Source organism: Limulus polyphemus, unplaced genomic scaffold (genome assembly GCF_000517525.1).
Source record: "Limulus polyphemus unplaced genomic scaffold, Limulus_polyphemus-2.1.2 Scaffold892, whole genome shotgun sequence".
NCBI lineage: Eukaryota > Metazoa > Arthropoda > Merostomata > Xiphosura > Limulidae > Limulus > Limulus polyphemus.
Genome location: NW_013666502.1, coordinates 330,623 through 342,180, shown reverse-complemented (window position 1 = coordinate 342,180; position 11,558 = coordinate 330,623). Strand labels below are relative to the sequence as shown.

At 31.9% G+C, this 11,558-nt stretch overlaps 1 protein-coding gene across 3 annotated transcripts in view; it reads right to left on the bottom strand.

Annotated features, from left to right (window-relative positions):
• Positions 1 to 11,558, bottom strand: part of LOC106461073 (lamin-B receptor-like) — a 62,541-nt gene that overhangs the window by 8,666 nt on the left and 42,317 nt on the right. Inside the window, exons 7-8 of one of the 3 annotated variants that reach the window (XR_002610912.1) lie at positions 10,400 to 10,730; positions 1,559 to 1,662 (exon numbers count right to left, since the gene is read on the bottom strand). The gene's annotated coding sequence lies outside the window, so the exon portion shown is untranslated. Of the gene's footprint in view, positions 1 to 1,558; positions 1,663 to 6,095; positions 6,246 to 7,954; positions 8,418 to 10,399; positions 10,731 to 11,558 lie in introns of those variants that run through there. The other 2 variants (XR_002610914.1, XR_002610913.1) reach the window with 2 other exon arrangements.

Sequence of the window (11,558 nt, the reverse complement as noted above, 5' to 3'; positions counted from 1 at the left end):
ATTACTTTATATGCTCTGCCCACCGCGGGTGTTGAAACCCAATTTTTAGCATTATAAGTTCTCCAACTTACCGCTGAGCCATCGGATGGGTGGGGCACAGTATGGCATTTACCTGGTCAATACGGATTAAAACAGTATTGTACCTGCTCATTCACATTACATTGAGAAACGGAACGTTTAGTGCGTTTATGTTATGGTTGTATTAATGATTCGCTTTTAACTGTTTTTCACATATTACTTAGGCCCAGCATGGCCAGGTGGTTATGGCGCTTGACTCGCAATCTTAGGGTCGAGGGTTCAAATCCCTGTCCCACCAAACATGTTCGCCCTTTCAGCCGTGGGGGCATTATAATGTGGATGGTGATGACTAGCTGCCTTCCCTCTAGTCTTACACTGCTAAATTAGGGACGGCTAGCGCAGATAGCTCTCGTGTAGCTTTGCGCGAAATTCAAAAACAAACAAACAATCAATAACTTACGTAGGGGTAAAAATCTGAAATACAAATAATATAAGAAAAATTAAGTTTAAGGTTTGTTTCAAAAATTATCTGTTAAATTTATGATTTACTTAGTTATTTTCTTCACTTAGCTAAATAAAAATTAAAATATTACGATACAAGTGTCAGCTAGTGTTATCAAATACATTACATGCTTTCACTTTTTATGTATTTATATATGTATATATGTTGATTTTCTTTTTTAATTATTAATACTTCTTTCCTGCTCGGAAGGATACATTTTGTATAAGTATTCTCTTCTTTGCTTTCTCTGCGTTTCCTTTTCATATTACTAGATTGTTTGTAGTTAAAAATTTATTATTTAATTGGAACATATTGTATTACGGAATCTAAGAATGAGGATGAACACAGGTTTTTTAATGAAATAAGGAGCAGTTTCCTTTCTGAACTTCACACAGTACAAACGCCCCCAGTGGCACAGCGGTATGTCTGCGGACTTACAACGCTAGAAACCGGGTTTCCATACCCGTGGTGGGCAGAGCATAGATAGCCCATTGTGTAGCTTTGTGCTTATTTACAAACAAACACAGTACAAACAAATACAACTCGATCAATGGATATTTACACAACAAAAAAGACGGTCGAACGGATTTATACGAGGCAATATCATTCCGGATAAGACCGAGATAATCAAAGACTATAAACGTATCGAATCGGGTCAACTCACAAAATGAATTTGTCATCCACACCACCTGGTCATCCCATCAGTAAAAACAGAATTTTCAGGTATTTTTAAAGCTCTATAGAAGACCTACGTTACTAGATAATACATTATTAGCACGAGTCTGAAAGGTTACGTAGTGCGTAGAAATAGAAGGTAAAACCATTTTTATAGATGTCTCTACGGAATTCAGTGGAATAACTCTGGATAATTTGTCTTATATGAAGCTTTATTCAGATTTTTTTTTATAAAGTGAAACTACGTAAAATGGCTATGCATTAGTTATTGCTGTTAATTTTTAAATTAATTTATCCTCATGTGTATTAAAATCGGACTTGTATTTTGACAGCATTTATTCTCCGAAAGTTAACTTATCTTACCGTTTCATCTCTCGACTTTTCGTTTTTTAGGGACTGAGAACGGATGCGGTAAAAGTGGGAGTGCCGTAATCCTGGACGGACAGATGTCTGGGCCGTTGTGAGGACTGTTAAAAAAAAAGATAGATTATTTTCATTATTTTAACTCTTATTTTATGAAGACATTTAGAAATGCCATAAAAAATCTCTCGTTTTTTTTGCATGAGGACTTTTTAAATGGCACATTGAAAAACTATGTTTTTAAGATGATAACTGTCAGGGAAAAGATAAAAAACTGAAGACCACTGAAACAACAACAGTAAATCATTTCAGCTTCATAAGAACTAGTAAAGTGTGATTCAGGAATAATATCAAATTAATTTCACTCTTCGAAAAAACAAAACAAAAAATAGAGAACTGTTTACAAATGCTACAAAAGAACTTACACCAGACCGTGGGTGACGTAGACAAACAAACATGCTATTTAGAATCCTTCTCTAGACCGGAAACGACACTTCAACTACTGAACTATTAGTGTCGATATTAAACGCTCAGTACAACATTTAAAGTTATCATTATTTCTGATATAATCAGTTTCAAATGATGTTCGGTTTTATGAGCCAAAATCCAATATTTACTATAATGCTCTGTATAATTACGCAGAAATATATAACATATATGACCAATCTGTATGTTTCTAAAGCAAAATTCCAGAGTTAATATGATTTGGGTCTCCATAAAACACTGACAATACTTCTACGAGTTTTTTGTTGTTGTTTTTTTTTCTGGTCATTAAGTCAAGTTGTAAAAGATTCTACTTTGTACATATTTTATTTATTTATTTAATATCTTTTGAACATTGTTTCTGAAATGTTCATTGCTTTAAGCACAGCTTTTTCTATTAAAAAATCGATACAAATTCTACCAAATCTCTTGTGGACTCCGCATGTATGATTTTATGTCATCATTATGTTTTTATATATTTTATGCTATTAAATAACACAGGCCTGGGAATTTAAACTTCATAAAAGTTGTTTTGGTTTTATTAACGGATTTTCCATAATTTAGCTATCACGTAAGGATTTTTTACAAATCGGAAAGAAGAAAAAACTCATACTTAGATAAAATTATAATTTCGTTTACCACAATGAACATTTTTTTTTATTATTATGTTTGGGTTCTAGAATGATCGATAAAACTCTCACGACGCGATTGGTCTAGAAAAATCTATACCCAGTGGTTGTCAACATTTCAAGCATAACCCGATTTCAATGACAATGATTCACTTATGTAAAAGTACGTATGACATTTTATAAAAAAATATGTACGTGATGGAGAAAAATGTATGTAATTTTCGGGTTCAGTGTACAGGAATTACTGTATGTACAACATGTAAACATTTCAAGACATTAAAACCATCGCAGGCCTGTGTAATTATAATGTTTATATGAGTTAAAATGTAATTCGTTAAGGTTCATGAATACACAATTAAGACACATTGGTTACGTCTAATATAACTTTCACCCTAAGTTTGAAGTAAAAAAAAAGCAGTTTTTAGAACTTAATTTGTATAGGGAAGAGTAGTAAAATAACTAATGACAAACTGACATTAATGCTGTTGGCATTCCTAAGCTAGAATGTACTACATTGGCTTTTCAAAAACAAGGTTCTGGCTGGGAAAAAAACTACCTAGCAGAAAACAGTCTTCAAGAAATAATCATCGGTGGTTTTGTTGTAACTCGAATAATACGTGACTCATTGGGAAACATCCCACACAACAAACATGTAAGCATAAATATTATCGCTTTAGTTGTATTGCCTGATGTACGAGCGCAGGCATTAAAAGCTGCTGTTACTGTGTGTTTTCAAATTGTGAACTTATTAGGACGGTCGATTGGGTATGGTCTAGTAGTTTACGTGCCGGGCTGCAGTTAGAAAAATCCAAGGTTCGTGTTGTTATTCCACTGAACACGCTGCACAGTTTCAGCGGTGTGGACGCATTATAAAAGCGACAATCCATCCAGTGTTTCGATTCAAAGGGTGTGACAAATCCTACGTGAAGGTAGTGAGTGCTGTTGACTAGTTGTCCTCTCTCTCTCTGGTCAGTAATTCAAAATTAGGGAGTGTATACCTGAGTTCTAATGATTTCTGATCTGGGTGCTTATCCCATGTATCGCAAAAGATGCCGTTCAAGTTAAAATTTCCAATTTCAAATTAGGTTAGCAAAAGTTGAGAATCTTCAGCGGGCATTATTCACGATTTATCAATAATTTTTGATCAAAGATCTGAAGAAAAAAAAAACACTAATTAGCTTTGTAAATAATATATCTAATTTAATATAAAGTTCTAACTAAAACAACAAGTTGGGTTCAAGCTCAGCTCCCTCTTCTCTTAGCTAAAAGGACCAGTGGAACAAATATGAAGGTTCGAATGACAGGTACACATAGATATATTTGTGCTTGAATCACTTCAAAAACCAAAATCAAACCAACAGAGAATATGGTAGAAAAAGCTACAAAAGTGTTTAAAATGTTAAGTTGGTAACTCTTCACGCAAATACTTTTTCTTTATAGTCTTCAGACCCTAAAGCGCACATTTACATTGAAACAACAGAGAAGACGTTTGGGTTTTTAACTTGATGTGACTAAGTAGTTTTCAAAGTAAATCTAATACTATGATTATAAGTGAAAACTGCGAAAAGTTTGACATTTTCCAGGTAGTGCTTTAAAAATGTTCAATATATTTAGCACTCACTGTAAATGATTTCTAAAATAGTACATATACTATCTGTATACTTACAGTATGTTAGTTTAATACCGAATTATTCTTGCAATTATAACAATAAACGAAAAAAAGGCACACATTTCCTTATAAATATTGACTGGAAATGCAAGTTACAACTTTTTTTAAGTAAGCTCTATTCACAACGCTCCCACTGATTTATATAAAGGGTTTCATATGCAAGAAATTTTAAGAACGAGCTCAGTAAATATCGAGTTGTATGTTTTGATGTATTCTATACATGTTTGTCTCTTTTTGTTAACCATGGAAACGAACTATAGTAGGTTTTGAGAAAAACCAGGCAACTGTGCAAATCAAAAATGTTTACTGAATAATTCTTAATCTTTATAACATGTGATGTACAAATATACACATGTGATAAGACATAACCTCCAAACTGAAATATTTGTAAGTTAATAGAAGTAAAGAAATTTCATTTTAGATAAAAACTTTCTCCATTAAAATTTAAAGAGAGAGAGAGAGAAATATAACAAAGTTTAACTGTGCATTTTTCAGCATTTCGGATAAAAAATAACATTCTTTTAGCTATCTGTCACTGCTAAAAAATTAATTAGACAAGCAATCCACTTGTCTCATCGAAGCAAAGAGAAAATAGTTGTTGTTTTTTACTTTAGGAAAACAACAGTTCGTGCGACTGATCGATTCCCTTGTCTCTAAAGAAACATAAATTAAACCAATAAAAGGATGAACTTATCAGTTTTTCGATCGATTTGTCTGTTTCCTTGGAAAATAAAAAATAAAAAGCCCTCTATCTGCGCTACAGTAATACTTTGTATCGTACTATACATTCATTACTATAAGAAAAAACAACACTGACGTCACTGTTACTTTTAACTGAATTAAAATTTCTTCATTCTATTGGATAAAAATCTTTCCATCCAATGATTTAAAAATCAGAGTCTGTTACTTGTTCCTTTGTGTTTGAAGACGTTGTTGTTCACCTTGTTTAAAAGTTTAAACAGCTGCTCTACTGTTTAAGACAAACGTTGCAAACTATATTAAAGTGTGATTTTTTAGGGGGGATTCAAGATTTCAAGATATTTTCATTTAAAACTTATAATATATTTTCTATAATACATATAAGACAAAAACCCTATAAACCAAGCGTTTTCGTTAGGTGGGCCTTTCTTCACCAGTTTGCCCCTGATGAAGAGAGGTCTATCTTTTGAAAACATTCGAGTTATAGGGTTTTTGTATTTTTTGTCTGAAATCGATTTTTTTGAACCTACGTATTTTCCTAACATCATGAATATATGTACATGTAATATGTGATTATATTTATATGTTAAGCGACTGATTCACTTACTTATAACCAACTGGAAATGATGGTAAGTTATTGCGTATATTATCATGCAAATCATGCCACGACGATGAACGAACAGCCTTTTTGACATTCTTGTTTTTATTGAGTTTCAAAGCAATGGTAATTTCATTATCTCCCAAGAGAGTGTTACTTTGTTTCTTAGAAAGAACGGAAGATGGCGCAACAAATTCCAAGATCTTTCCACGTGAAATTCTTCTACCTGTAAATGTGTTTTCCTTGTATTGATAACCATTTTTACAGGAAAGAATGCTTTACGCTGTTGTTGAAAGAAAGAACAACAACAAATTCTGAGAAATTTATTTCTAAAATCACATTTATGTATTACGATAAAAAATCAATAAGATAGAATTTGTAACTTTTTTTAAAATAGAAACATAACATTGGGGCGTGTCTAACGAATCAGCAACGTTTCCTGAGGCTTCTACGTGTTACATGAATTACTTGCTGAAGTCACGATGGTGTTATCGGGCTGTCTACTGGATCAGTAACACTTGTCAAGTCTTCTACTTTCTGTACAAATGATTTTTTGAATGACGACATACAGTGTAAAGGCAATATCACATGTTTACTGTTATCCTTTTATCCCTATTAAAAAAGGATAAGAAGAGTATCTGCCATAACCATCTGTTTTTTGTTGTTGTTTTTTTTTACAATGTTGTAACCGATAATACAAATTAGTATTGTGTCCGCATTTCTAAAGGGTTTTTTTAAACCACGTTTCACTTTCTTTTCACCTTTAAGACAAAGTGCTCGAAACTAGTTCGAACTTTAACATTACATAACATGGAACTGTTTTATCAAGTTCACCTCTAAAACGCGTATACACAATAATGTTTCATTTTTTTAAGTGTTTGCCAATACAATTATTTTTCTCGGAAACCACATGCTACAGTAACTCCCCTTATTTCTCTATTTAACTATCTATGCTGGACTTTCAAGCACACTCTGTATACCAAACTTCTCGTAGTTAACACAGTGAGTTACAAAGCGTTATCCACCCTGTAACAACATTTTTGTTATTAATATATTGCCGAACCGCCAAGAAAATTACTTAACCGTGTTACTGTTTGTCTCCGTTAATGAATGGTGCATATAGCAATACTTTCCGATACCATGGACCAGCCTCCTTAAACTGTCGTGAATCCCAAACGCGCAAGTACAACGTTAGAATATTCTGTCTTTTTGTTGTCGTTGTTTTGTTTATTTTTGTGAAATCCAACGGTTCGGAAGGGTAGTTATGACGAACCACTGATAAATGGGTCTTGTTACCGACATTGTCACTACATTGTTCAATATTTCCAAATGTTTGGATTTCATATTACAGACTTCTTTTCCTTTCAGCAAAAGTAAAATTGAAAATATAATATGTGACGTAAAGGTTTGATATATTTGATTCGCCGTACCCTCTGCTCTGGACTGCAGTTTCGCCTATTCAAAGCTCATCAGCAGGGATTTGGTCAGCAACCTAAAGAAATACATTAATGCCTCGAATAATGGTGGTGTTCATATAATATGTATGGTGTTTTTAAGTTCCTTTAACTCATAGTTTAGTAATCTATATTGATTTAGGTATGTGAAGAATATCGTGGCCCTGCCCCAAATTCATTATTTAGTATTATACAGTAAACCAATTGTTTGATGAATATATTGCAGGTTTCTTTACTGATCTAAACTGTGCTAGTAAGCCTTGAATAGACGAAACTTTAGTCCACAGCAAAGGTTGCGACTAATCAAAGAATATTCAAGGCCTCTACGTCACAGATTATATTTCCAATTGCACCTTTGGTGAAAAGAAATCTATAATATTATCGTCAAACAGTTAGTCCACTGTATAATACCGACCAATAAATTTGGCGCAACGCCATAATATTATTCGCACACTTAAGTTAATTTTGGTTACCAAACAGCGAGTTTAAAGGACATAAAGACTCTATAAACGCCTTTTGCTTACTTGCTATTCCTATTATTATCGTTATAGCCTTTTGAAAGTTTCAAAACTGCCTCGTGTTTGTGCTCTTTATTTTCTTGTCATATTTCCACAGTTATATGTATAATAGATAGAACCCAGTCTTTGAAATAGATGAATAATCCCCAAAGGCAATATATTCCGATCGATATCAAGGGAGGGAGAAGGAGAAGCGAGAATGATTCTATAACTAAGCACGAGTTACATATAACAGCACTGACATTTAGCTCCATCTAGTGTTTCAAATCGTAAAATAAAAAATATCAAAATTTCTCACAATATGATGTATATTGCACTGTTTAATCTTAGCAAGGTTATTATCATTATTTCAGCTAAATCCCCAGCTCTTTCAATATTGCGTTTTAAATACGTTTAATATTTTGAGATTCCAATGTTGACACAGATTTATTTAAAAGAAAAAAGTTGTATTTATAGACCCTATATTTTAACAACACATCCAAATAATCTATAATATTAAAACAACTTCATATGTATATACTTAAGAACGCACAGAGTAATCAAATTAGATCTATAGGCCACATGATTTCAGAATACCGTGTAAAAACAAATTATATAAACTTGTGGTTCAATTTGTCATAACAGTTCGAATAACAACGAACTTTACAAAAATGCACGTTACGTATACATTGCCTTTTTAATGTCTAATTGAGACTTTTTATCAGTTGTAGAAAATAATTTTGTTTTAAACTTGTTTAAAACTAAACAGATGTCGCTCATAAGAAAGTGTAAACACCAGTGGTCGTCGCTGCTTGCTGATTTGTGAGACGGACCTGTACTTTTATAAAAATATAATAAAAACAAATTGTGTATTATTAACTCGTAGGAGCAAAAATGGAAACACTCCAAAAAACATTTACTTGATTTTTAATAGAAAATAAACAGCAGAATCCATTAATCAGAACCCATTAATTGCTTTATTAACTCGTAGGAGCAAAAATGAAACACTCCAAAAACATTTACTTGATTTTTAATAGAAAATAAACAGCAGAATCCATTAATCAGAACCCATTAACTGCTTTATTTTCCAAACTAATGAACAAAGTAGTGAATTAATGCAGTTAGCATCTACATGAATGAAATGTTAGCAAATCATGGTTACCTGAGGTAACGATTTTGAGTAGGTGGAACAGGAACGTTTTGAAAGAAATTTTAAATTAATGTACTATATACTTTTCTAATATCTCACTTAAAATGGAAAGTAATTTTAATTGTATATTTATTAAAATAGAGATATTACTATTATTTAAGAGTGTCTTATAATTCTTACTTTCGTTATATTCAAAATATCTTCAAGTTTATAAATAAAGAAAAGCATGAACTATAAACAAAAATCACTGAATAAATTTCTTAATATATTTGTTGCATGATAGTGTTTTGGTGTTTATCCAAGCACAAGAAAAGTATTATTTAAATCATTCAATTTTAGAAATTAGTGGAACAGAAATAAAAGAAGTTTACGAACAACAAAACTTAGAAATAGGAAATACTACCCCAGAATTAATAATACTTTAAAAAGAAAAACAATTTAAACACAAAAGGTGTTATATAGATAGAAACAACACGCCATCTTCTTCTTATACTGATATCACAATTATTATATGTGTACGTTGGAAGTTTAATTAATGTACACGTAAGATAAACAAACTATTAATTTTAAAATAAAACATTTATTGTTTATTTGCATGCAACATTTAAAAATATATTTATGGAAGTGTGTGAATGAACTCCAGAGTATCTAACAATGATTTACTCAGGAATTACATAAAAGTATCATGAATCTACAGAATTTTGAAACTGTTGAAAAAATTAAATTTTAATTATGTTGTCCATCATTATACACGAACAAATAAAACTTGGAAAGTTGATATATTAGTATTATTTTACTTAATTTAGACATTTACAGGTCAAAAGTTACTGATGAAAAGCCATTTTTTGAAATACTAATGAACGTACTCCAATAAGATCTAAATCAGCATGATAAATTTACAAAGGAAAAACAAATATTCTTAATAAATGTGATTGGGTTACGTTAAAAAATTATTAAACCACAAAAACAAAGTGAGTAGAAAAATATCTATCTATCTAACTGTTTATTTACCCATGATTGATAGTATGAACACGTCTATTTGTACAATATATCTGTCTATTGTACTACGACGAGTCAATAAAAAAATACAAATTATTTGACACTTTCCAAAGGAAATGATTACTGATACAGATTTAATTTCAACTAAGTAGTTTGATTATTTGACCTCTCCTCGGCAGTAAAATCGAGGGTTACTGACAGGATCATAACTTGTAATAAGTTTTCTATGCCTATAAGGAATACTTATAAAAGCAAGGAAACAAACAGCCACTTAGTTTTAATACAAGTTGTATTAAGTTTAACTAAGTAGGTGTTTGTTTCCTTGCTTTTATAAATATTCCTTATAGTTATACTTACAAGTTATAGGCTTCAAAGTTTTTATGTATATCACTAACATTAATGGAACTTTACAATCTTGCATTATAAGTTCGTTTTTGCACTAACATTCTTTATCGCCTCTTTTATTTTCTTGTTTTCACTTTAATTTTACGTAAATGTTGTCCTTTCGTAGGTGACAATGTTTCAGTCTTCAATTTACAAATACAAGTAGTAGGTTAGTTAATATTATTATTAGGGCTAAACCGTGCAGGTGATATTAAACCACTAAAAAACTAAAGATAGGAAGCTGCTTATTCAGAAATAAATTCTGTTAAATTAAGAACTTACCGGTTAGTATGAGGGATAGCGTGAAGATCAACATGATTTCTCAGATAGTTTACATCAACACCAAACCTGGATTGGTTTGCTTTTAACCTTTTCGTTAGCTATACCATTGGTGAGGCGCCACAGCTACCTCGTCAGAACTTGCTCGCCGCCAGAGCACATGTCTAGCCTCGAACCAGAGTTCCTTCGTACAATAATCCGTAACGGAAAACAACATTTTATCGATCAGCTCCATCAATTATTCATCTTCGTTGTATCAACATCATGCGGGAAGCCTTGCTGTTCTCCACCTTCTTTATGCATCTTTCCGTGGAATTCGTAGTCAAACACGTAACTACAACAAATAAATACATTTAATCTTAAGCTAACATTGTATATTTTCTGAAGTAGAAATAATAAGTTCTTCATTGTCCCAGGAGTGTTTTGTTTACATTCCTGTTAAGTTTACCTTAATGGCGCAAACAAGTGACGTATAAGTAGCACACACGTATACATATGATCACCTAATTTACTTGGAAATATAATGTAAAAGGAACTTTCACGTGTACCCTGCATTTATTACACACACATAATAGAATAAAACTTGTTTATTCATAGTAACTAATAAAATATTTTGAATAAAGCTAAACTCAGTCTTTATTCTATACACGGTACAGTTAGTATCAAGCAAAGACATCTGTTCAAACGCGATAGAAGAAAAGGCCATATTTGCTCAGTTAGAACATAAGTAACATGGTTACACAATAAGATATAGTTGCATAATCCTGCAGAAGATATTAACTGTAATCCATCCAAAACTGAATTACGTTTGTATTAGAATCACAGTCATCGCTATTACAAAAAAAAAAGAATAAATGCAGTCCAATAACTGTATTAAAGCAATGTTTGGGGTTATTTGTAAAGGGACAAAACACGTGTAAAGACAATAATCTGATAATATATTACACAAGTATTTATTTCTAAAATTTCAAATGTTTTTAACCAGTACGAGTGTATCGAACGTAATTCTTTTGTGAATTAGTTTATCTTACGTAAAAAACTTTAAGTTATCACTAATTAGACATAATGTACTATATGTTTGTTTGTTCTGAATTTCGCGCAAAGCTACACGAGGGCTATCTGCGCTAGCCGTCCCTAATTTAGCAGTGTAAGACTAGAGGGA